Genomic DNA, 26,104 nt, shown 5'->3' on the forward strand with positions numbered 1-26,104 from the left:
TGTCTTTAGCTCGGGTCATGATCCCAGGGATGGAGCCCCGCATCGGGCTCCCTGCTTCTCCCTCTCCCACTCCTCCTGCTTCTGTTCCCTCCCTTGCTGTATCTCTCTCTGTCAAAATAAATAAATAAATAAAATATTAAAAAAAAAAAAAGTCTGATGCTTAACCAACTGAGCCACCCAGGTGCTCCAATCATAGGCAGGCTTTGAAACCACAGCATATGGAGGGTTACAATGAGGCTGAATCCTGCAAGGTGAACAAGCAAAAGATGAGGCAGGCAGGTGGAAGGCAGTTGAGAGCGTTATAGGGCTTTCCTGACTATTCTTTTTAATTTTAAGATTTTTATTTATTTGACACACACAGAAAGAGCACAAGTAGGGAGAGCAGCAGAAGGAGAAGCAGGCTCTCTGGTTAGCAAGGATTCCAATGTGGGGCTCGATCCCAGGACCCTGGGACCATGACCTGAACAGAAGGTAAAAGTTAACTAACAGAGCATGCCTTATTTTTATTTTAATATGAGAACAAGAAATTTAGGTTCTCCTGAATCTAAGGCCCACTAAAAATGATAAAAACAAAACAAAACAAAAATAAAGAATATCTTTGTGAATGACCTCATACAAAACACCGAGTTGGATATTTTCCCGAGGTTAATAGACGGGAAAAGAACACATCCAGGAATGGATGAGCGCCAATATACTAATTTCAAGGGCCTCCTTTCATAGCCCTGTTCCACCCGCACCACTGAGAAGACATAGTTCAATACTGTATCTACTCTGAGTTGTCAATTTGCCAAACCCATGTGATGAAAGCACTTGAGGAAATTTAGAACGAGGCTGGGTCTACATGACCGCAGTGATTGAAATGACTGCAGCGTCTGCTCTTCCCAGATTGGATTGGGAAACTCACTCACAAGGTCCATAACTAGGGCACTGTTACTTGGATCTCACACTGTAAACAGACCTATTAGAACTGTGCTTTGGCCTGTTCAGTGGCTGGTAAGTTCATGAAAGAAAATTTATCATGAAAGGGAATTTTTAATATTTGAGAGCAGGTGAAATTCATTAGAAGGACATATGAATTGTCAGACAAAGGTCAACTTTGAATGGCGTGATCTGAAGGGACAAAAAGTTCAATAAAATAGAAGCTTAATAAATGTGTACTTTTCTTCAGTATTTGCTAAAAGTAAATTGACCTTTTCTTAGGAAGATTAAGCAATTAGTGCCCCATTCCCCTCTTCTCTAAATAAATTAATTCTTGGCTCAGTGTGATCTTTTGTACAACTTTGTAGTTCGGGACTTTTTTCAATTTGTTACACTACTAAGCTGAAGTCTGAGTGTGTTAGTAAATGAACACACATTTCTAATTTCCTCAACAGCTGTTGAGTATGCATTTGGAACCAAAAACAATGTTTTCATTTGTGATGGTGTATTAGGAGGGAGAATGTAAATCCCGGTTGTGAAGAGAAGGAAAGCTGTGACAGGATTTCTAAGTAGGAAGTAATTAGGAAAAGTTGAGAAGATTTTGAAAAATAACAAAAAACCTCAAGATTCTTTAGAGGTAAGCACATGCATCTTGGGATATTTTTTGTTGTTGTTTTTCAATTTTATATTTCATGTCAGTAAAAAGGTGAAATGGAACTTAAAGAGTCATGGTAATGACGATTTTTAGATTTCTTGAAGTAGACAAAAATATTACATTTTAAGACAAAAGAGCTAATATTAAAAAAAGAATTATCACGTGTTCTCTGCAAGGTATGATTGGTTTTATGCAATATGCATATCTGTTTTGGATGTGCACATACAATTTTCTGCCACCACTTTGGTGCCACCAAAAAGCACCATTATTTGTGCTTTTTACTTTCAAATTTTCACATCATAAGCTTTATCCAGAGGAATTAAACTTAATATAAAACTTTGTAACAAGGAAATTACTATATGTAATCTGAAGAGTTTAATTTCACAAATTATCTTTATGAAAAGGAAAAGAATATTGAAATAATCCTGGAAATAAGTACTGATCCATATGCTGAAGGCCAACAAGATATCAGTATATGGTGAATGAAATTGGGTCGGAACATGAATAAGAATTAGCTGATAGGTTTAATGAAAAAGGTACTATTCATTACCATTCATTTACATTATTATTTAATAATTAATGAATTTTTTATATGACAGGCTAAATTCAAGGTCATTGGTATGTATATGTTACCAATTAAAATTTTAAAGATTCTGTAATGTTAGAGATAGCAAAGTCTAAGGATAGAGATAAGAAATACAAATGCATGGTTCTATTTCCTTCAACTTTATTTACCTTTAAAAAAGTAGTCATATCTCATAATAAAAATAATATGAGTATTACACCTGAAAATCAAGCCTGGCTCAGCACATAATGGTAAGTAGCCATGCCAGTGGCTCCCTGAAATCCTGCCACAGATACTGAAAATTTTATCCGTATCGCCAATGCCTTTTGGGTGGAGGAAAATGTCAAGGAAGCAAAGGACAGCCAAAATGAGGACGTGGACTAATATACCCGGGAGTTTTTAAAATAAATGTAGGGAGACCTGGGTGGCTCAGTTGGTTAAGTGTCTGACTCCTGATTTCAACACAGGACATGCTCTCAAGATCATGAGGTCAAGCCCCATGTAGGGCTCTGTGCTCAGTGTGAAGTCTGCTTGGGATTTCTCCCTCTCTCTCTCTGCCCCTCACCCCCACCCATTCTCACTCTCTCTCTCTCTCTCTCTCAAATAAATGAATGAATAAATAAATAAATATTTAAGGAAAAAAACCAGTAAATGAAGAAACTAAAAGTTGTTTTATAATGGGACCAAGACTAGATAGGAAACACGACCTCCTGGGCTCTGGGGAAGACAGTATTTGTGGAAGAGTTGAGACCTGAATGCTAGCCATGACTCTACTAATCATCAGTGTGAGCATGAACAAATTGTCAAATATTTTTGAGGCTCCTATTTTTCATTGATAAGAAAACGGGGACAATGGGACTCATCAACCTAAATTCATTGGTTTATAGTATCATACTGGGAAAGATTAAATACACTTTTTTGTGAGAGTGATGTGACAGAAATGAGCTTAGATCCTAATGCCTGGCATCTCTCTTTCATTAATTATGCCACTATGCACAAGTTGTTTTTTCTCTATGTGATCAGTTTTGCTATCTGTAAAGTAGGTGAACTATAACAACTATCCTTAAGGATTGTCAGCATCTTGGAAGCAGTGAATACACAACCTCAGACATGCACCTTACATCTAGTTTTAAGTGTATGTTACTTGATAAGATTCCTTCTTGATTTGGTTTGAGTTAGAGATGTTTTAATTGATCATAAATGATTGAATACTCCTCATCTAATTTCTTCCTTGCCTCAAATTGCTGTCCTGGTACATCTTTCCCTCTTAAATGGAAATACCTTCCTGAGGAATCCATTTCAGTCTGACCCATAATATTAAATACAATATTTGGTGATACAGATATATAACATTTCTTTCTTCAGTCCAGATTTCTCTTCAGAAATCCATCCTGAGGGGTGCCTGGGTGGCTCAGTGGGTTAGGCTTCTGCCTTCGGCTCAGGTCATGATCCCAGGGTCTTGGGATCGAGCCCCGCGTCGGGGCTCTCTGCTCAGCGGGGAGCCTGCTTCCACCTCTCTCTCTGCCTGACTCTCTGCCTACTTGTGTGCTCTACTCTGTCAAATAAATAAATAAATAAATAAAATTCATCCTGATTCTAATATCCATCTACTTTTCTAACATCTTATTTTGGATATTAAATGGCTATCTCAAAACCAGTATGTGGGAAATGGGCTCTTGATATTCCTCCAAAAATTCAGCCTTTTCCCATTTCCTCACCATCACTCAGCTACTTGTCCCAGTTTAAAATCTATGGATGATTTCCAATACCCCCTTTTCCCTCATTAACCACACTCGGTCCATGAGCACTTCTGATTTCTAGTCCATCCCCTTGCCTGCATGCCATACTTCAGCCTTAGCCAAAGACACTGTAATATTTGATCTGAACCATTGTTCCAAGCATCTGGCAGGGCTCAGACAATTCGCTCACAGTAAGCAGCCAGATTTCTCAGCAATGTAAATTAGATTACATCCATCCTTTGAACAGAAACATTCAGTGATTTTTTTCCCATTGTTTTCAGAACAAATTCTAAATCCCTTCCCATGACTCATGCACCTCCTCTCTCCATTTCTCTGGTATTTCTTGTAGAATTCTTCACCTTCTCACTACCATCTAGACACCTTGTCCCCAAGCACCCTTCCCAAGCCTTTCCACTGTTTATCTGCTTCGGAGTGTGTTTCTTGGCCTTTCTCACGACCCCCTCATTCTCACCGTACAAGTCAGAACTGCAATGCCACTTTCTCAGAAAAGCATTTCTTGGCTGCTCTAACTAAATTGGATTTTCTTACTACTTTTTATTTCAAAATTATTTTGCAATTTTTTCTTCTTAGCCCTAATCTCAAACTACTGGTTTTACTATTGTATTTCTCCACTGATTTATTATTTTTATTCTGCTTCTCTCACTAAAAGGTAATTTGTCTTTTTACTTTCAAATTTGCACATCATAACCTTTACCTAGAGAAGTTAAGCTTAATATAAAACTTCACAATACAATACAGGCAGAGGCTTAACCCACTGAGCCACACAGGCACCCTGGAATTGTATTCTTAATGTTATTTTTGGGTTCTTCATTGTTAGTGTATAGAAATACAACTGATTTTTATGTATTGATTTTGAGTCTTGCACTTTGCTGAATTTCTTTATTAGCTTTAACAGTTTGTGTGTCTGTGTATTCATCAGACTTTTTTTCTACATAAGATCATTTCACAGTTTGGCACCAAACTGTGGAAAGAATCAAGAAGCCCTTCAACGGATGAATAAGGAAGATGTGGTTCATATACACTATGGAGTATTATGCCTCCATCAGAAAGGACGAATACCCAACTTTTGTAGCAACATGGACGGGACTGGAAGAGATTATGCTCAGTGAAATAAATCAAGCAGAGAGAGTCAATTATCATATAGTTTCACTTCTTTGTGGAGCATAACAAATAGCATGGAGGACAAGGGGAGTTAGAGAGGAGAAGGGAGTTGCAGGAAATTGGAAGGGGAGGTGAACCATGAGAGACTACGGACTCTGAAAAGCAATCTGAGGGGTTTGAAGTGGCCAAGGCGGGGGTGGGAGGTTGGGGGAACCAGGTGGTGGGTATTATAGAGGGCACGGATTGCAAGGAACACTGGGTGTGATGCAAAAACAATGAATACTGTTATGCTGAAAATAAATAAATTTAAAAAAATAAATAGCATCTTTTCTGTGGGGAGAGAGCCCACAGTCATTATTTTGAAAAAAAAAATCATTTCTACAAATAGAGATAGTTTTACTTCTTCCTTTCCGGTTTGAAAGCCATTTATTTTGTTTTGAAGCCTAAGTGCTCTGGCTAGAACTTCCAGTACTATGTGAAATAGAAGTGGCGATTGCAGGAGTCCTTGTCTTGTTCCCACCGTAGGGGAAAGGCTTTCAATCTTGCACCATTGAGCATTATGTTAATTTTGAGTTTTTTAAATGCTTACTTTTATCGCTATCTGGAGAACAGACTGCTGGGAGTAGAAGCAGGTGCACTAACTAGAAAGAAATTGCTCAATGTTTGTTGCTATGGTGGGACAGATGAAAAAAAGTGGAGCGATTGGGGATATGTTTGGATGTAGAATGACGGGACTTACATCATGACAGGGTGGTGGTGTGGCAAAGACATTGGATGTACACTGTCCAATACAAGATCTGTTAGTCACACATAGCCACTGACAATTATAAGTACTTAAAATTAAATGAAAATCTAGCTCTTTATTGTATTAATCATGTTTTCATTTATAACAAAAATTTAACATTTTTTCCAGCTTTACTGAGATATGATTGATAAAAAAAAAAACATTGTATATGTTTAAGGTTTGCAGCTCCATGGTTTTGATGTACATATGTATTTCGTCCTTACCACAATAAGGTTAGTTAACATGCACCACCTCACCTAGTTTTTTTTTCTTTTTCTTTCTGTGTGTGTGTGTGTGATGAGAATATTTAAGATCTATTCTCTTAGCAACTTTCAAGTATATAATACACCATAGTTAACCGTGGTCCATTATATCCCCAGAACTTACTCATCTTATAACTGGAGGGTTATGACTTTTGACCATTTTCATCCATTCTCCCCATGTGACTAGTAGCTATTGTCTCAGAGAATGGAGACAGAACAAATCTGGAATTACAGAAAATTATATGGGCAGCACTGCCCTAAATCCCACCAGTGTGTTGGTCTCTCTGCTTTTCTTCCCTTTTTCAGGGATAAGAAAGAAAATAGAAAAGGAAATAAACTATCAGCATTTAGAGAGAGAAAAGTATTTTTCCAATGTAACATACTTAAATCAACTAGCACTGAGGCAAGTTAGATGCATTTGTTTATGTCAGAAGTTTAACAACATACATTTGTTATAAATGAATATTCATGACAGTATTTTGGGGCAGAAAATAAGGTCTAATGTTTAAGAAATTAAGCTATGAAGTCATACTTCTTATTTGTAGTCTACCTCAAAACAGATTAAGGAATATTTATAATTTGTTTCTTCATAGATATTACAGAGATATGATATTTTTAAGCACATACTGTTATGAGAATAAGGAAATAAAGCTTGTAACACAATTTTTAGCACGTCTGAATTGCTTACTGAATCAGAGAGAGATATTTATGAAGACAGGTTACAAATAGATGAGCAGATAGATGAAACCATGATTTCATTACATAGCTCTGATTTCATTATACCTGCTTTAAACTGAGTAACATTCACTGATTTAATATGGGATTTATTAAAGGTGCATTTCCTTGCATATTCTGAATGTTCTATATTTGATGCTATTTCTACATTTCACTTAATCTAAGTAATTACTGAATGAAAAAGCTGCAAAGATCCAAAGGTAAGCAGTTACTGAGCCAGTGTAGGTCTTGTTTCTGAAGGAGCTGCTAGTATATGAAAAGTCATGTTCATAAAGTAACACACGTATTAAACACTGCAGGGATAAGATCTGTAGTCTTCTCTTTCTTCATAGACACAATGAGGATATGATTTTATTTTTAGTATTTGGATTGTTATGAAAATGAACAAAAAAATTGTGTGGTTACACTCTGTGACTTGGAAAATTTCGACATCCCTAATATTTAAAGATGCTCCCAATCATCGGAAGGGCGTGGTTTGGGCTAAATTACAAAGACGTTTTTGTCATCAGAAAAATCTATAAAAGATATTTTGCCTGAAGAAACTCTTGTTTTTATTATAAGGAAGAGCACATTTTACTTATAATTAAGAATACCATGAAGTAGAATTAAAATTCTCATTATATAAAATAAAAAAAGAACACTAACACATTTATTTACTTCTGTGTCCTGAAAATGGCAATATTTTCAGATACCAAATATTTCAGAGGTCCTTTTTGAGATCACTCTGTGATCATCGTGGAAATGAAAGTTGAGAGGATGTTTCAAGTTAATTTTTCATACATATATATGAACAAAAATAGGTTAGCAAAAAGGTGTTTTTCTTCAAAATCCAGCTATATAAGTGGTGACCTCTTGCTCAATATATATAATTGCCTATTCATATGTTTCACACATTTTCTACTGAACTTTTCCTTATTGATATATAGAGCTTTTTATAAATTAGTATGGTAGCCTTTTTGTATGTACCGTGAATTCTAATTTTGTTCAGTTTGTTGTGTCTTTTGCCTTTGGTTACCAGGACTGGGCGGGGGGTGGTTAAGCACATATTCTTATTTATATCAAGTAAAAATAAATATTTTATTGTGTAAAGTTGAAACAAGTTTTTCTTCTACATCTTTGTTGGAGATATAGATATCTATAGCTATAGATATCTATCTATCTACATATATATATCATAAGTCTGAATATATATATATATATATATATATATATATATATATATACCTTTAACTGATTTGAATTTATTTTAGTGTGTAATCAATTGAACCCCATTATTTTTCAAATAACTACTCAGTTTGTCACAACACCATTGATGTTAAAATTCCAAAACTCCCTGATCTATTTGAAATACTACCCCTATACTACCCCTAGGATATAGTACATTTCTTCATCATCTTCTTTTCCTTTTTTTTTTTTTAAGATGTACTTATTTTAGAGAGAGAGAGAGAGAGAGAGAGAGAGAGAATGAACAGGCAGGGCAGAGAGAGGGACTGAATTTCAAGCAGATCCCATGCTAAGCACAGAGCCTGATGCTGAGCTCAGTCTCAGGACCCAGAGATCACCATAGGATATAGTAAATTGCTGTACATATGTGGGTTTATTTCTGAAACTTCAGTTTATTTTATCGGTCTGTGTATCCAGAAGTCACTAACTTAATTTTAAATTGAGTTTTGTTTTTTAATAGGCCTAATCTAATCACTCTTGTCATCATTGTTACTCTTCTTTCCAAAGTTTTCTTGGATATTTATGTCTATTTGTTTTTCCATATAGCCTGTCCCTGACACTTTTATGAAGCTGTCTTTCTATAGTATATATCTCCATGTACTTCATTTCATGTTTGTGATTAAGAATGCTGAAAATATTTTCTCAGGTAGATTTTTCTCAACTTTCGTGTTTTTTCTAAGCTTTTATTTTTGTTGAAAATGTAAGTCAGGTCTTCTTTTACCTCATATCTTCAATTGATCATTGTGTGTATTGATGAAGCCTATTGATGTCTGTATTTTAATTTCACACCATACCACTAACTGAATTACTTTGTCATCTGTAGAATCTTTCCACTGAAGTCCAGTGGAATTGCTGGGTTTAAATCATGTCATCTGCAAATACTGATATTTTTATTACTCTCTTTCTGGTGTTTATGCTTCTAATTTCTCTCTTTTGACCAGTTACATGAGTGAGAACATCTAGTGCTGTGTTAGACAGTAGAGCTGATTATAGTACTTTCATCTTCTTGACTTAGCAATAAAGCTTTCAGTATTAGCGCATATATACAATGCTTACTTTTCACATATATATGATACACACGATATATAAGATACATATGTGTACATATATATACACATATGTATTTCATATTTGTATATGTATTTTACATATGTGTGTACAATACACACCCATACACACATAGACACACATAGACACTCAATTCTCATTTTTCCTGCTACTAGTGTCTAGAAAATCGCCACAGAAATCTACATTAACAAATACCATTGCTCCTAGGGGTATCATATGTACATGTATTTTTGTGTCTATGTTGATAGAGACATACCTCACATATAATCTTAATTCCTAAAGCATTTCATCCCGGTAGATTATACTTGCTTTATTTTACAGAGAAAAAAGTAGGTTTAGAAGTGTTAAGTGACCATCCCAATAACAGTACCAGAGTTGACCTTCAAACCCTACCTAACTGGCCATAGAGCCTGTGTCTTGTACTACACAGTCCTGCCCCCTGCTGCCTCCATCCCATGGTCGTCTCTGTAGAATTGCTGGAAAGGACAAGGTAGAGCAGCACCTTGTTGGACCAGCAGGGGATGTGCACATTTGGACAACTCTGATTTTTCACTGCTCTGTGTGTGTACGTGCCCTGGAATGATGGTGAAAAGGCCCCAGGTATTAATTTTAGGGTTACAAATAGATTTTAGCCAGAAGGTGAAACTGCAGATACAAATTGACAAATAAAAAGGATTTGTAAGTTATGTTAGCGAATTCCTAATCAATTTCTATTATGTTCAGTGTTTTTAAACCAGTAATTAGTGTTGTGGAGATTACTTAAAAATAAACTCTTAAAAATGTCTATTTCTTATTTATCAATAATGCAAATATTTCTGTAAATGAGAAAGCTCACTTGGGACAAAGTACCAAATAGCAAAAAGTCTCGAATTATTTTATCTTGACTTTTTTCAGTATACCCACAGATTCCCTGACAAGATATTTTAGTGTGTAGAGTTTTCAAGATACACTGGCTGTGAATGCTTCTTTCATTGGACAGCATTTTATCCCTCTTTTTCCTAGTTATTTTCCTTCTCTTCTTCATAGGTCAACCCAAATTTCTTCAAAGAACTTTCCTTCGTCTTTCAAGTTTTTAATTTCTGCCCATTTCATTCTCATTCATAGTCTTCTTTGTGGCATGTATTATGTTTTTGCTAGAAATACTAATTTCATAGGATTTGTTTAATATCCATACGCCCAGATAAAATGTAAGCTTCGTGAGGGCAGGGATTCTGTCTGGTTAGTTCACCCTGTATCCTCAGCACCAAGCAAAGTCCAGGCAGAGAAGGCAAGGAATTAACGCCTCCATGAATGGATATGTAAACAAACAGGTAGATGGATGAGCACAAAGTCTTTACAGACAATTATGGACACGTCATTCATGAGTGGTTGTGTCTGATTTTATGGGATGGGACAGCCTCAGGTTCTGCTGTAGAGCTATTTGATTCTCAGGAGTCAGGCAGGAGGAGTCTGGCATGTCTGAGACTTTCTTCATAAATTAATATTCACCGAAGTTGATAACCCACCAAATCAGAAATGACTGATTTGTGATTCGGATCTCCAGGTGATTTAGTCTCAGATGGCAGCTTTGATTGTGTCAAAGTAAACAGCCCACTCTCCCATGTCACCTTTGATTTTGACTGGAGTGGACGTACTTGTGGCCAAACTGACACCAGGTCAGATTTGAGGGTTATCAGCTCAAAGCACCTCCAGCTAGTCTTTTTGGGTGATTCTATTCACCCACATATTAATTTTCTAGATAGTCTCATAAATCAGTCATTCCTTCTTTTCTCCCTTCTTTCAATTAATTTCTTAATTTGGCTGGATTGGGAGCCCAATTCTAGCTTTTAATGTTTTCTATAAAGGATATCTGCAAATGCAGATTTCAAGCATTTTGTATAAATATTATATATTTTAAGGATATTATTTATTTATTTGAGAGACAGAGGGAGCCCGATGCGGGATTCAATCCCAGGACCCTGGGATCATGACGGGAGCCCAAGGAAGACAGTCAAATGACTGTGCCACAGAAGTGCCCCTAAATACGGTATATTTAATATATGTTGTGATTTGTGATTATAACTGCTCCAGGCAGGAGCAGCAGCCTCGTACATGGTCGTGGTAACTCCCGCATATCTATCCTCTAAACTGCAGCCAGAGCAACCTTACACAACTGAAATCTGACCCCTGCACCCTCGCTTGTAACCACCCAGAGATATGGCCATGATCCACAAAATGAAGCCCATGTTTCCTTAAAAAGCTTTAGAAGATTCACGAAATCCTATCTACCTCTCCTATACCTAGTTTCTTTTAGTTTCATGCTTTATGATCTCTATGAATGTAGTAGCTTCTACTGCTACCTAACCAGTTACCCAAGTTAGTTGCATAAAACAGCAGAGACTGTCTGTGGGTCAGGAATCTGGGTCCTCTGGTCAACTTGTCACAAGATTGAAACTGAGGTGTTGGTTGGCCTGTGCGTTTCTTCTGCAGGTCGATGTCCTCTCTCAAGCTCACAGGGCTGCTGACAGTATTGTTTCTTGCAATGGTAGCACTGAGGTCTCGTTCTCTTGCTGGCTCATGGCTGGGGATGGCTCTGAGCTCTTTCAGGCTCTTCTCAGTTCCCTCCCCGGGGACCTCCTCCACATGTCCTCTCACACCTCAGTCTCTCTTCAGGAAGGCCCTGGATCCAGCTAAGGGCTTCTCTGGCTAGTCAGATATGCCCAGATGAACTCAAAGTCAATTGACTAATCACATAATCATAGCAGTGGTATCTCATCATGCTTACATTTCTTTCTGGTACTAAGACTAGAGTGAAAATCTTAGGGAGGTCATCTTAGGATTCTGCCCATCACAGGTACCAAGCAGTGTGGATTTGCTGCCAATATTCACATTCCTGCTTATGCTATTTCTTCTGATGAAACGTTCCTTCCTAACTTTTGGTCCTGGTTGATCCTTATTCACCATTTGAGATTTTGCTTAGGCATAATATTCTACAGAATATGTACTTTCCCTGAATTCATGACCTCAGCTAAGTTTTCCTCTCATAAGCTGTGATAGTGATGCCATGTGTGAATGTCTCCTAGCATAAGTCCTATCCACCTAAGACTGTGTTAACTGGTTTGTTTCCCAAAGGCAGATTATTAGACACTGATGCCACCATAACAAAATACCATAGACAGCGGCTTCAACAACAGACATTTAGGTTTTCAGTATTCTGGAAACCAGAAGTTCAAGTCAGGATGCCAACATGGTCAGTTTCTGAAGAGATTTCTCTTCCTGGATGCGAGAGGTTGCCTCCATCCCGCTGTGTGTTCTCATGACCTCTTCTATGTGAGCAGAGAGAGAGAGCCCGCTCTAGTGCCTCTTCTGAATGAGGGCACTAATCCCATCACGAGGACACCAATTGTCATGATCTCATCTAACCCTATTTACATTTTATAAAGGACCTGTCCCCAAATACAGGCACATTAGAGGGTAGAGTTTCAATATATGAACTTGCGGGACACAAACATTCAGTCCATAACAGGTAGGGATGGTGACTTTTTCTCCTTTGTAATACAAATGCATAATAGCCTTTCAACAATATTTTTAACTGAACGGGTCTCGTACAGCCAAACTCATCATATTTGATGTCTTTTGTCATTGATTACCTCTATCATCCAATTAGCTACCACTTCTTATGCTTTAATATTGCTTTATACCCTTGTAAATAATTTAATGCCTCAAGGTCCAGCTCTGAGCATACCACTCCATCAACTAGTTAGGATACAAAAATAGATTTAATATTCCTTAACCTGATCTGGCTCCTGAGGTTGAGAGAGAGATAAAAATACTGAGATAAATGTCTTCCTTTTAATTGCGACATTATATCCTAAATCCAAAATAGAAAGACATAATGTTCTATGATACAGGATTGGTCATGCTAATTATATGTTAACAACAGTAAATTATTTACTGTTCATTGAATTCATTAATTCAATGAATACAATAATGTATTCATTGAAAAGATATTACAGAAAATAAAAGTGTCATATAATAATCATGTCAGAATATTAAGTACAAAATCAATTTAAAGAAACAATATACTGTTATCATATTATTTGTTTTCCTATCTAATTCCCTGACTCCTTCACATAAACTATATGATCCTTCAGGAAAAGGGCTGTGTTTTATACCTTATGCCTCTAGAACCAAACAGATTACTGACAGACAGTAAACACTGAAAACTGTTTATTGCTTTGACTGCATTGGCTGAAACCAAGTGGAAGAGATATAAAATATGAACATATTCTTAGTAACATAGAGATACACATACTGCCAAGTATTAGTAATAGTAAATGTCAATATGTCACAAACACTTTGAAGAAAATTTAAAACTACCAGTGTGATTACAAAAATAAATCCCCCTTCAGAAATGGAAGGAATTAAACTATTTTCTGTGTTCCTTCTAAGTACAGACAGCAAGTTGTCTCATTTTAAAATATTTCTTTACCTGGTGTAGTTATAATATTATTCCAGTTTCATTAAATGGGCTAAATGTATTGCTTTTCAAAATTCTTTGACTGTTTTCCTTACTCTATATAGTTTATATTGAACCCAAACGCATTCTGATAGACCTCTATGAGCATCTGCAGGTGAACAGTTCTTTAAAGCCTGCAGCTCTAACGGTCCGAAGTAGCTAGAGAAACAGTTCAGTTAGTCAGAATGAACCATTCCAGTCCTGAAACTGGGCAATCATTTAGTTATGGATTATATTGCCTGTATGTTCTTCCTTTTCCTATGTAAAGAGGTTAGTTATTTTATTGCTGTGGACACTCTGGATTTCCTTAAACAACTATCTTTTGGCATAAAAAATAATTTTCTATATTATCTCAGCAGGGTCTGCACAAGAACAAAATAGCAAGTGATTCTATGTGACTTATTTTTGTCCCAAAGTTCAGGGTGCATGTGTGTGTGCACACATGTATGGTTGAGATTATGTATGTGTGCATGTTTGTATTTAGTTGACAATAGTAATTTTTATAAAATGAAAAACAAGACATAGCATCTTGCTTTATTTTGAGATCAACATAGAACTATCAGACATAAATATTCATTTACCTACTTAACAAGTATTTGTTGAATATTCACTATTTACTATCATATTGTGTTGGAAAGTAACTTTAAATAGTGAGTGAAAAAGGCATATCCCATCTTCTCCAAAACTTATTCTTTTTTCCTTTTTTTTTTTAATGCTCTTATTTAGCTGGGGGTCAGTGGTGAGAATAGGTAAATTCTACTCTCTTAGCAAATTTCAGTTATACCATATATGTTACTAACTATAATCGCCTTGTTATCCATTAGATCTTCCAACTCGATCCTATAATTGAAAGTTTGTATCCTTTGACCAAACTCTCCCTATTTCTCTTATCCCCCAACTCCTGGCACTCACACAGGCTCACTAGCATTCTCCCATGGCCCACTCTCTGCTTCTGGAAGAGAAGATCTGTTTTTTTCTTTTAATCCTTTACCCATAAGCTTTTGAAGTTGCTATTCCCCACCCTCCCTCCCCAGTTTTACCTAAGTTTTTCCCCCAAAGGCACAGGGGACAGGCACAGTACCTGTTCCCCACCAAGGCAATGGCACAGAGGTCACCCTTCTGTACCTGAGGCAGACCAGCAGGGGGCACCACAAGGCCGGGCAGCATCAAATCTGTGGGAAACAAGACAAAGGCATCACAACCCACATTCTGCCTCTAAGCAATTCCAAGTTTGACTTCAACATTAATTCATTCACTCAACCAACAAACACTTATTAAGTATCAACTAGGTTATTCATAATGAAAATTAGGAAATGCAACCTGAGTATCAGACCTTTTCCCTTCAGGGGCTAGTGGTCAAACTGAAGGAACAAGCTGAGGGTCACGTTCCATGATCTCTTATTCTGCTTTCCTAACTTTAGCTTATTGATGTAAAGCAGAGCGTATGGTCGCTCACAGAGTACTTTCTGCTGTAAGTACAAAGTACGAAGCTTATTGAAGCCTTTCAACGGGGTCGTAGAGGCCCAGGGACCTTATGGAAGCAGCCAGGTGAGGGAGGAAACACACATGCATGAAAAATTCCATTTTTCAATGGTATGAACCCAGGAAATGGGTGCATTTATTCAAGCAGCTGGCCCTTACTAAGTAAGTTTCAGCCAATAGCCAGAATACAGGAAAATCCTCTTACCTGCCCCCCCCCCACCAGTTTTTCGAGCACCAGAGGCCACGTTGTGAGTATTGGGAGACGATCAGGATAGGACCACAAGGTGTAACACTGCTCAAAAAGAGACACAGGAAGACTTACTGCCAAAAGGTCAATCTCTGAGGGAACTGGGCAAGCCAAACACTAAGGTCACTTTAATTTAGAAAAGAAACTCAACTCAAAGCTAGCAAGGAGGCTGTGAGGCCCTAAGAGATTCCCTTCTTGAAGTAGGCAGATACTTAAAAAACGGGATGTCCCTTGAGACTGGGAGGCCCCTATGATTCCACCTGGATGCAGCAATGGCCTTGGGTACAGGAGATAAAAGCAGGGACAGAGAACCAACAAGGATTCCATCTGGTACCTCAGAAGCAAGTAAGTGAACAGCCTGTGGGACATGCTGAAACTTCCCCATGTTTACTACTTTTATTCCCCCTGTGCTCCCAGAGAATAGCAGTAAAACTGTAAATCAAAAAAGGCCTGTGTCTGGATAGGCGCAAAGTGGGCTGGGGGCAGAGGTAACCTAAGGAGACCCCACTGCACTGCTGCAGCCAAGCTGGGGGAAGAAGAGCCCAAGTGACAAAGACAGAAAGCAAAGATCGCGAGAGCCAGGCAGAGCCTAAGAAAGAATCCCTGTGAGATATCTGCACTGAAGGACATCACGGGACAGCTGGGTATGTAGTTCCATTAACCCAGCTTCTTTCCTATTCAGTTTCTTAAGAAAATCCTGCTACTGATAATTTTTAAAATATTTTTTACATATCCTGAAATTTCACCCTTTTTGAGATCTCTCCTCCATCCCTACTTAACCCACGATGAACTATTATTCCTTCTTCTCAGAATATCCCTTGCCAACTACCCTCTTCCTGTGTTAGATCTTTCATTCTCCTCCTACAGCAGTTTTTGATCTTCAAAGACCCGATTTTAGGGACACTGGGTCCAAAAAGATCCTTAGGGATGATATTGGGAGATTCTGTACTTCCCGTTTTAAGTAAGGCAGGTTAATGAAAGAAAGGAGGAGAAACAGAGGTTAGGCAAGGATTACAGTAACGGTCCTCTCCATCCTACTGGCATACCTGTTGGGTATAGATTTTTCTCCAGTCCAAACAGGATGGGGTTACCAGCACACACATACACAGTCACCGCATCCCCCCTGTGAGCATATAACTTCACAACGTTGAGCTCTTCCTTTCCAGGTACTAAGGCAGAGATCTGATCTGTTCCAAGAGTCGGGAAAGCAGCCGCCACATCAACCCGAAGCTTTCTCCTGAAGAAAGCAAACCAATACTTGGCATGAATCCTGCCTGGATTTTAATAAATTCAAAGGACTCTGGAGGACCTACTATAAAATCACAGGGGCCAAGGAAAACTGGTTTATGATGCCCTATATACGGTATATGATGCCCTACTCTTCCAAAACATCCTATCCTCTTTCTCATTCAGTGTCTCATCTAGTTTCACATATTCCTGGGGGCAGGTCTTTCCATTTCACAAAGGAGGAAAACTGAGATCTAGTGAGTAACCAAGTAAGCCTGTCTAGAAACTCAGCCTTGCCCTCCGCCCCACTCCTTTCTCTTATCTGCCTCGCAAATCTGTCAGCTTGTGGTCAAAAAGCTATAGGAAGGTACCAGGAGTGACAACTAGGGAACACTGGTCCCCAACTTCGCAACGTGGTACCAGCATCAGCAACACTGTGTACAGACACAGCAACACTGTGTAACAGACGCAGTTCTTAAAACGCGTCCTTGGTTCTCTCCCACCTCACCCTCCATCCGTCTCTCCTGCGAGAAGCGGATCCCTTTTCTTCTGCAGTCGTAGTTCTCGGTGTTCCATCGGATTTTTCCTAAGGGACTCGAAGCGCTGTGGAGGGCGGCCCTGTCATTGTTCGTGTTTGCACCGCCCACACCTTATCTAGCCGCAGTCAGGAAGCGCTGACTGGATTACGTTTTCCTTTACTAGCCTGGGAGACACACTAGGTCTGTGCTCCGTCTTCGCCCTCAAAACGTGTCTAACCCACCCTGGCTCTCCGGGGTCCCATCCTGGCTGGACTTTCCCCGGCCTCCACCCAGGGCGGCGGACCCAGCTCAGAGAGGGCTGTGGGCCAGCCTGCACTGGGAGATGTCTGGGTGCCTGGTGGGCGGGGCGGGCCCCTTCTCTCCCTCACCTGTCCGACCCCTTGATGGCCGTGTTGGACTTGACCCGAAAGGCCTTGGCAAACATGTCTGCTGGAGTGACCTGGGGGAGGCAAGGCGCGCACAGAAGCCGGGGGCTGTCAGGAAAACCAGAACGCGGCGACTTCCCGACTCGCAGGCCTGTGCGCAGCCATGTTGCGGCCCCTCCGGAAAAGCGGCTCGGCTGGAAACCCGGACCACCAGCTTCATGGCTACAGGCGCTGCAGAGACCGCGGCCGCCCCTAGTGGCAACGCCCAGAACTGAACCTGGGTGGGCGGGGCCTGGGGAAGGCGCGGAGGACTTGGGCTCTGTAGCTAACCCAGGGCTGGAGTCTGTGCCTGTGCAAATTGCTAGCACTGGCGGGTCTCTGGCGTCCCGGCAGTGGTGACCCGGACTTAATTTTCACTCCATTGTGTTCGATCGGAACTGTGCCAGCTCCTGTTCCGTTCAGTTTAGTTCAGGTCCACAAAATTAATTGAGCTCTTGTGTTTTATTAGTTTTGCAGGCTTCTTGAATAAATTTCTTAAGGACTTTTGTTTCTTAAAGTCTATATTTTATTACACGCTAGAGATCTCGGGATTTTATCTCTCTCTCTCTTCCTTTAATTTATGTGGAATGACAGTAACAATAACAGAGAATCCACACTTGTTCCAGGTTTGCCCCACATGTTATGAGGAGAAAACTACAAATGATCTCCAAATCTATTTAAAAATATTTTTGGACACTTCTATATATATTTTTCAAAGAGTTACTGCTTTTTGAGTTCAGGTGTTATTTGTAAAAGGGAGGTTGTTTTTAAAACTAATGAAATAGACTTTCTTATTACAAAAAAATCTGTGTGATGGATTAGTTTCAAATTATGGTTTGGCTTCTCCCTATCAATGTCATCAAGGGGCAATGGCTTATTCTTACTGAACCTCTTTAATTCTCTGAAAGATGTGGAGGTAATACCTACCTCATAGGGTTTCCATTAGAAACGATTGAGATAATGTATGTGATACGTTACACAGTGCTTTCAAACTTACAGTAATATATTTAAAAAGTCTCTGACAGCATTGAGAGAGTGGAGGGTTTCCCGGCAGGGGGCTGCTGTGCACACCTGGGGTCCTGGCCCCTACTAAATTAAATTTTGCATATGAAAAGTTAAGGACAGAGTGTCCATCCACCAAGAAAAAAAATCCTAATTATTTGACTGGATGACACAGTTACACAAAGAAAAATTCCACATTGGCTGTGCAAAGATGAAGCCTTCCACAGTATCTGCCCACCACCACCATTCTTGCAGGGACCCCGAACCCCATCTGGGGGCCCCCTGCAACTTGGGCTCCTCCTACATGTCGGACCCACCAGACCTTTATTCTAAAGCATCCCAGCCACAAGGCCAAAATTGGAGGATCCCAGAGGAGGACAGTACCCCAGAACCTTCTCTCTTTGGGCCCCTAGCCAGCAACACTTTGGTGGGGGATGATGCCAGACTGTGTTATTGACTAGGTCGATTGCAGCACAGCTACTGGGGCAGCCTCTGCCCAGGGAGCTAAGGAAGGTTATTCAAGGGGATATTAGAAATAGATACTAAAAATAAATAAATAATAAGTAAACACAAAAATGGCAATGTACAGACAAATGTGTAACATAATCCCCCTTCTCTATAAAAAAAGGAGATTAATGAACACAGGAAAGATGTCAGAAAGTAATAAAAATATAACTTTATGAAATGAGGGAACAGATAAGATGGAAGTAAGACTGCTCAGCATACTTCTCATATTACTTTTTCTTTTGAAGCATGCAGATGTTTGGGGCACATTAGTGGGTCAGATGCTTAATCTTCTAACTCTTGGTTTCCTGCCCAAGTCATGCTCTTAGGGCCCTGAGATCCAGGCCCACATCACGATCATGCTTGGCTCAGAGACTCCTTGAGTTTCTCTCCCTCTCCCTTCGACCCTCCCTGCTCATTCTCTCTCTCTCTGAAATAAATAAATAAAATCATTTTTTAAATGTAGGTGTTTTTCATACTTTCAAAAAAAGTTTAGCTTAAAAGAGGAAGATGCAAAGTCTAAAACTGAAAAAATATATAAGGCAGGGGTGCCTGGGTGGCTCAGTTGGTTAAACAATTGCCTTCAGCTCAGGTCATGATCCTGGAGTCCTGAGATCAAGTCCGACATCGAACTGCCTGCCCAGCAGGGAGTCTGCTTCTCCCTATGACCTCTCCCCTCTCATGCTCTGTCTCTCTCTCTCAAATAAATAAAATCTTTTAAAAAAAAATATAAGGCAAATAAGTATAAAACTCTATTAATTTGGTAATTTGGTAAATGAACCTATCAGAGGTAAGGATGATTTCAAGTCATTTTTGAAGGGCGTACTTACACTCACAGTCAAACTTCCTGGGACAAAAATAAATGCAAAGACATTTTAACCTTCATTCAGTAGTTTAACTGCAAATAGTAATGTTTACATTACACTTTTAATATTATTTTAAGTACTGAAATATATGAATAAAAGAATAAAGAGAAGAGACAGAATATGTATTTAAAAGTTTCTTAACCTAGTATTATTTATAACACTGAATTATAAGATCCAATAGGAGCCAATGAACTTCAAATTTCATTTCTTTTTCATATTTCTGATAAGTAAAAAGACATTTAAAAACATTCTGATAGTATTAAACATTCTCATCTAGTACCAATAACACAGTTCTTGTGTTCTAAACACTATTTTCCAGTAAAAAGAATCAGACCTTTTTGGAAAGCTGTATGATTATGGGTATTGGTCAGGGAAGTATACAGTGAGACTGGAGTACTGTGTTGTTCTAAAAAGAGATAAAACACTCAAAGACTAGTGGGTATAACAAAACAATCAGGAGCCAGTTTCAAGAGGCGCTCACTAGCCAAATTTGGGACAATCAGAGCTTCAAAGCATAATGACTATAACTGTGACAAATGAAATAAATAAAAATTCGTGAATCCATGCTGATAGAATGTTTTTAAAAAAAAGGAAAAAAGCTTAAAATCCATCACAGTCACTATTATTAAGTCTTTACTCCAAAAACTGGAAATTAAAGAGCAAAAATAAAGATTTTCCAAATCATTTTTAGGCAATTTTTTTTAATTTTTTATTTTTTTATAAACATATATTTTTATCCCCAGGGGTACAAGTCTGTGAATCACCAGGTTTACACACTTCACAGCACTCACCAAAGCACATACCCTCCCCAATGTCCATAATCCCACCCCCTTCTCCCAACCCCCCTCCCCCCAGCAACCCTCAGTTTGTCTTGTGAGATTAAGAGTCACTTATGGTTTAAGGATCTGGCAAATTAACATTCATCTTCACACAAGAATGACAATTAGTAAGTTTAGAAAAAGAATAGAATGTCTTAAAACTCATTATTTTGCAGCCAACAATGAAAATGATTAGTTACAGGCTATATTGATTACAGAATAAGTGTCATAAATAGATTCCACAAGAATTAGGTAAGAGATTTTGGAGAAATAGTGTACATACCAATATTAACAGCAAAGATAACTTGCCAATTATAACAATGTCCTTTAAATGTGATAAAACTGGCTGTCAATTGTGTTTCAGACTTAGATAAATTGGGTCCATTAGAAAGACCCAGGTTTCTAAGAATTCCACTTGATTTGATACAAAATGAAGTAACAAGTTACCATCTTAAAACATTTTTACCTTAACTCTATCTTTATTTTCATCTTAAAGTTTTCATAGTTTTGCAGAAGTTAAAAATGTGTATGGGCAACTGATTTTAACTAATTATGTTGTTTGAAATGTATGAATATAAAAATCGTATTTCAGACTCTTGTGTTTCAGTGTTTCCAAAATCCTCTATAGCAGCAAAATCATGAAGATGTCATTGGATTTGATGATCGTTACCAAAGAGTTACTCATAATTCTCCACATATATTGTCTCACTTTCAATAAATCGTTATTTTATTTTATTTTTTTTAAAAAAAGATTTATTTATATATTTAACTACATGGGGCTCAAACTCACGACCCTGAGATTGTGAGCACTCTCCACCAGCTGAGCCAGCCAGGCACCCCATTAAAATAACCACCTTATTATGGTTCAAAGATGATACATATAATGATAGAAAGCATGGAAAATACAGGTGTGCGTTAAGGACTTAACCACCAACTCTTTAGCATCTCTAAAATCAATTGTAGTCATTATAAATATTTCCTTGTATTTCCTGACAATCTTCATTCTATAAATGTTTCTGTAGGGTTCAAAGCATACTGTGTGGGGAAGGAAGCAAGATCGCAGAGGAGTAGGAGACTGAAATAGTATTACGTCACAGGAGTTCAGCTAGATCATTATCAAACCATTCTAAACACCTACAAACTCCACAGGAGATAGAAGCGAAGAAGATCAGGATTCTAGCAACAGAAAATCAACCACTTTCTGGAAGGTAGGATGTGCAGAGAAGTGAATCCAAAGTGACAAAAAGATAGACTGTGGGGGTAGGGGCCGGCTCCTGGCAAGCAGTAGAGCAGCAGAGCACAAACTCAGAACTTTTAGAAGTTGGATCCACTGAGGGGTGTCACTCCAGAGGCTAAGCGGGATGGAACCCTCACAGAGACAATGTGGTTTCAGGCCTATGGGGTCACAAAATGACCGGGGGTGCCTGAAATAGGCAGAGCTCCCAGGTATTGGAGCAGGGAAGCCAGCTACAGAAATGGAGCCAAGGTGGGGGCTCTCAGCTCAGGAAACCTTAAACAGTGATCCAAAGCACAGTCAGACCACAGCTCTTTGAGCAGGGACACCACAAGTGGCAGATCCGGGGATACTCACCATCCTCTTCTGGGAGGAGCAGTGCAGCAGAAATATGGTTGGTTTGGAGACTCCAAAGAGGGCTGTGTGTCATAGAAAGGAATGCTTGGTCACAGGCCAAGTGAGCTTGGAACATGGCTGGAGAGAGAGATAGGAATAATTGACCACTTTTCTCTGAGAGCACACTGAGGAGTGGGGCCCCGAGCTCTCTGCTCCTCTGGGCTGGAGATTGTAGGCTGCCATTTTCATTCCCATCCTCCAAAGCTGTGTGGAAAGCTTTCAGGGAACAAAAGCTGCTGAGAGCAAACCTGAGCAGATTATTTGGCCTGGCCCCTGTAAGGACAGTGCAACTCTGCCCTGGCAAAGACATTTGAGAATCACTGCAACAGTCCCCTGTCCCAGAAAATCAAAAAGAACATCCAGCCAAGACCCAGTTTACCGATTAAGGAGAACTGTGGAACTCCAGAGCTAGGGGAAAGCAACACTTAGAATTCGTGGCTTTTTTCCAACAATGCTTTTAGTCTTGCAAGGTTAAATTTTTAAAATTTTCTTTATTTCATATTCTATTTTTTTTTAACTTTTCTTCTGAACTCCTTTAATGTATTTTAACTATTTTATCTTATCCATACCTTCTAGAAATCTTTTAAAATTTTCATTGTTATAGCCATATTTTATCCTGTTATTATATTTAACCTTCTTTGTTGCATACATGTAGGTTTTTTCTTTAAAATTTTGGGATACAATTTATTCTAATAGATGAAAATATACCCTAAAACTAGCTGCAGCCTGATCACATTCTCGCCTCTTTTTTTTTTCCTCTTTCCAACTCACTTATCTTAACTGATTTTTTACAATCTTTTTAAATCTTCATCTTTATAGTCATATTATACCCCTTCATTGTGTTTTCTTATTTTTGTATGTATATATATGTGTGTGTGTGTGTGTGTGTGTGTGTGTGTATGTGTGTGTTTCATCCTTTAAAATTTTAGGAGGTAGTTTCTTCTAAGAGAGCAGAATATACCCAAAATCAAGCAGGTGGATCTGTTCTATTCACCAGTCTAATATATATATATATATATTTCCCCCCTTTCTTCTCCCCCTGGTTTCAGGTCTCTTCTGATTCGGTTAGTGTATATTTTTCTGGGGCCTTTGTCACTCTTCCAGTATTTTACTCTCTCATTCACATATTCTTATCTGGGTAAAATGACAAGGCAGAAAAACTCACCACAAAACAAAACAAAAACAAAAACAAAAGCCAAGAGGCAGAACCTATGGCTAGGGGCCTAATCAATATGGACATTGGTAATATGTCAGATCTAGAGTTCAGAATGATGATTATCAAGGTGCTAGCTGGACTCAGAAAAGGCATGGAAGATATTAGAGAATCCCTTTCTGAAGACATAAAATCCCTTTCTGAAGAAATAGAAGAACAAAAATCTAACAAAGTTGAAATTTTTAAAAAAGCTATTAATGAGGTGCAATAAAAAATGGAGGCTCTTACTATGAGGATAATGATGCAGAAGAGAGAATTACTGATATAGAAGACCAAAAGACAGAGAATAAAGAAGTGGAGCAAAAGAGAGACAAACAACTACTGGCCCATGAATCCCCCTCAAAATCAGTAAAATTAGGTCCACACCCCATCATCTAATAGTAAAACTTACAGTCTTAGTGACAAAGAGAAAATCCTGAAAGCAGCATGGCACAAGAAGCCTGTAACATACATACAATAGTAGAAATATTATATTGGTGGCAGACTTATCCACAGAAACCTGGCAGGCCAGAAAGGATTGGCATGATATATTCAGAGCACTAAATGAGAAGAATATGCAGCCAAGAATACTATAGTCTGCTAGGCTGTCATTGAAAATAGAAGAGGTAAAAACCTTCCAGGACAAACAAAAATTAAAAGAATTTGCAAACACCAAATCAGCCCTTCAGGAAATATTGCAAGAGGTCTTCTAAGCAAACAGAGATCCTAAAAGTAGTAGACCAGAAAGGCACAGAGACAATATACAGTAACAGTCACCTTACAGGCAATACAATGACACTAAATTCATATCTTTTCATAGTTACCCTGAATGTAAATGGGCTAAATGCCCCAATCAAAAGAAACAGGGCATCAGAGCGATTAAAAAAACAAGACCCCTTGATATGCTGTCTACAAGAAACTCATTTTAGACACAAAGACACCACCAGATTTAAAGTGAGGGGGTGGAAAACAATTTACCATGCTAATGGTCATCAGAAGAAAGCTGGTGTGGCGATCTTCATTTCAGATAAGTTAGATTTTAAGCCCAAATCCATAAGACATGAGGAAACACACTATATCATACTTAAAGCATCTAACAATCTAAGAAGAAGATCGTCTAACAAGAAGATCTAACAATTTAAAATATCTATACCCCTAACATGGGAACAGCCAAATATATAAACCAATTAATAACAAAATAAAAAAAAAAACCACATCAACAATAATACAATAGTAGTAGGGAACTTTAACACCCCCCTCACTGAAATGGACAGATCATCCAAGCAAAAGATCAACAAGGAAATAAAGACTTTAAATGACACACTAGACCAGATGGATATCACAGATACATTCAGAACATCCCTTCCTAAAGCAACAGAATACACATTCTTCTCTAGTGCACATGGAACATTCTCCAGAATAGATCACATCCTGCATCAAAAATCAGGTCTCAACTGGTACAAAAAGATTGGGATCATTCCCTGCATATTTTCAGACCACAATGCTCTGAAGCTAGAACTCAATCACAAAAGGAAAGTTGGAAAGGACTCAAATACATGGAAGCTAAAGAGAATCCTACTAAATAATGAATGGGTCAACCAGGAAATTAAAGAAGAATTGAAAAAAATTCATGGAAACAAATGAAAAGGAAAACACAACTGTTCAAAACCTTGGGGACACAGCAAAGGTGGTACTGAAAGTATATAGCAATACAAGTCTTTCTCAAGAAACAAGAAAGGTCTCAAGTACACAACACAATGCTACACCTAAAGTTGTTGGAGAAAGAAGAGCAAATAAAGCCTAAACACAGCAGGAGAAGAAAAATAATAAAGATTAGAAAAGAAATCAATGAAATAGGAACCAAAAGAACAGCAGAACAAATCAATGAAACTAGGAGCTGGTTCTTTGAAAAAATTAGTAAGATTGATAAACCCTGGCTGGATGTATCAAAAAGAAAAGAGAAAGGACCCAAATTAAAAAAAAAAAATGAATGAATGAGGAAAAATTACAACCAGCACCAAAGAAATACAAACAATTCTAAGAACATATTATAAGTAACTATATGCCAGCAAATTTAGCATTCTGGAAGAAATGGATGCACTCCTAGAGATATATAAACTACCAAAACTGAAGCAGGAAAAATTAGAAAACCTGAACAGACTCATAACCAGTAAGGAGATAGAAACAGTCATCAAAAATCTCTCAACAAACAAGAGCCCAAGGCCAGATGGCTTCCCAGGGGAATTCTACAAAACATTTTAAAGAATTAATATCTATTTTCCTGAAACTATTAAAAAAAAAGAAATGGAAGGAAAATTTCTAAACTGATTTTACAAGGCCAGCATTACCTTGTTCCCAATACCAAAGACCCCATCAAAAGGAATTACAGATCGATATCTTTGATGAACACAGATGAAAAAATCCTACCAAAATACTAGCCAATGGGATCTAACAATTCATTAAAAAAATTAAACACCACATCCAAGTGGGATTTATTCCTGAGTTGCAAGATTGGTTCAACATCTGCAAATCAATCAATGTGATACAATGCATTAATAAACGAACAAGAACCATATGATACTCTCAATAGATGCTGAAAAAGAATTTGACAAAGTACACCAT

The 26,104-nt window shown here is 38.3% G+C and overlaps 1 pseudogene; it reads right to left on the reverse strand.

Annotated features, from left to right (window-relative positions):
• Nucleotides 1-13,260: 13,260 nt before the first annotated feature.
• Nucleotides 13,261-17,853, reverse strand: LOC116576101 (annotated as a pseudogene).
• Nucleotides 17,854-26,104: the final 8,251 nt, after the last annotated feature.

This window comes from Mustela erminea, chromosome 17, assembly GCF_009829155.1.
Source record: "Mustela erminea isolate mMusErm1 chromosome 17, mMusErm1.Pri, whole genome shotgun sequence".
NCBI lineage: Eukaryota > Metazoa > Chordata > Mammalia > Carnivora > Mustelidae > Mustela > Mustela erminea.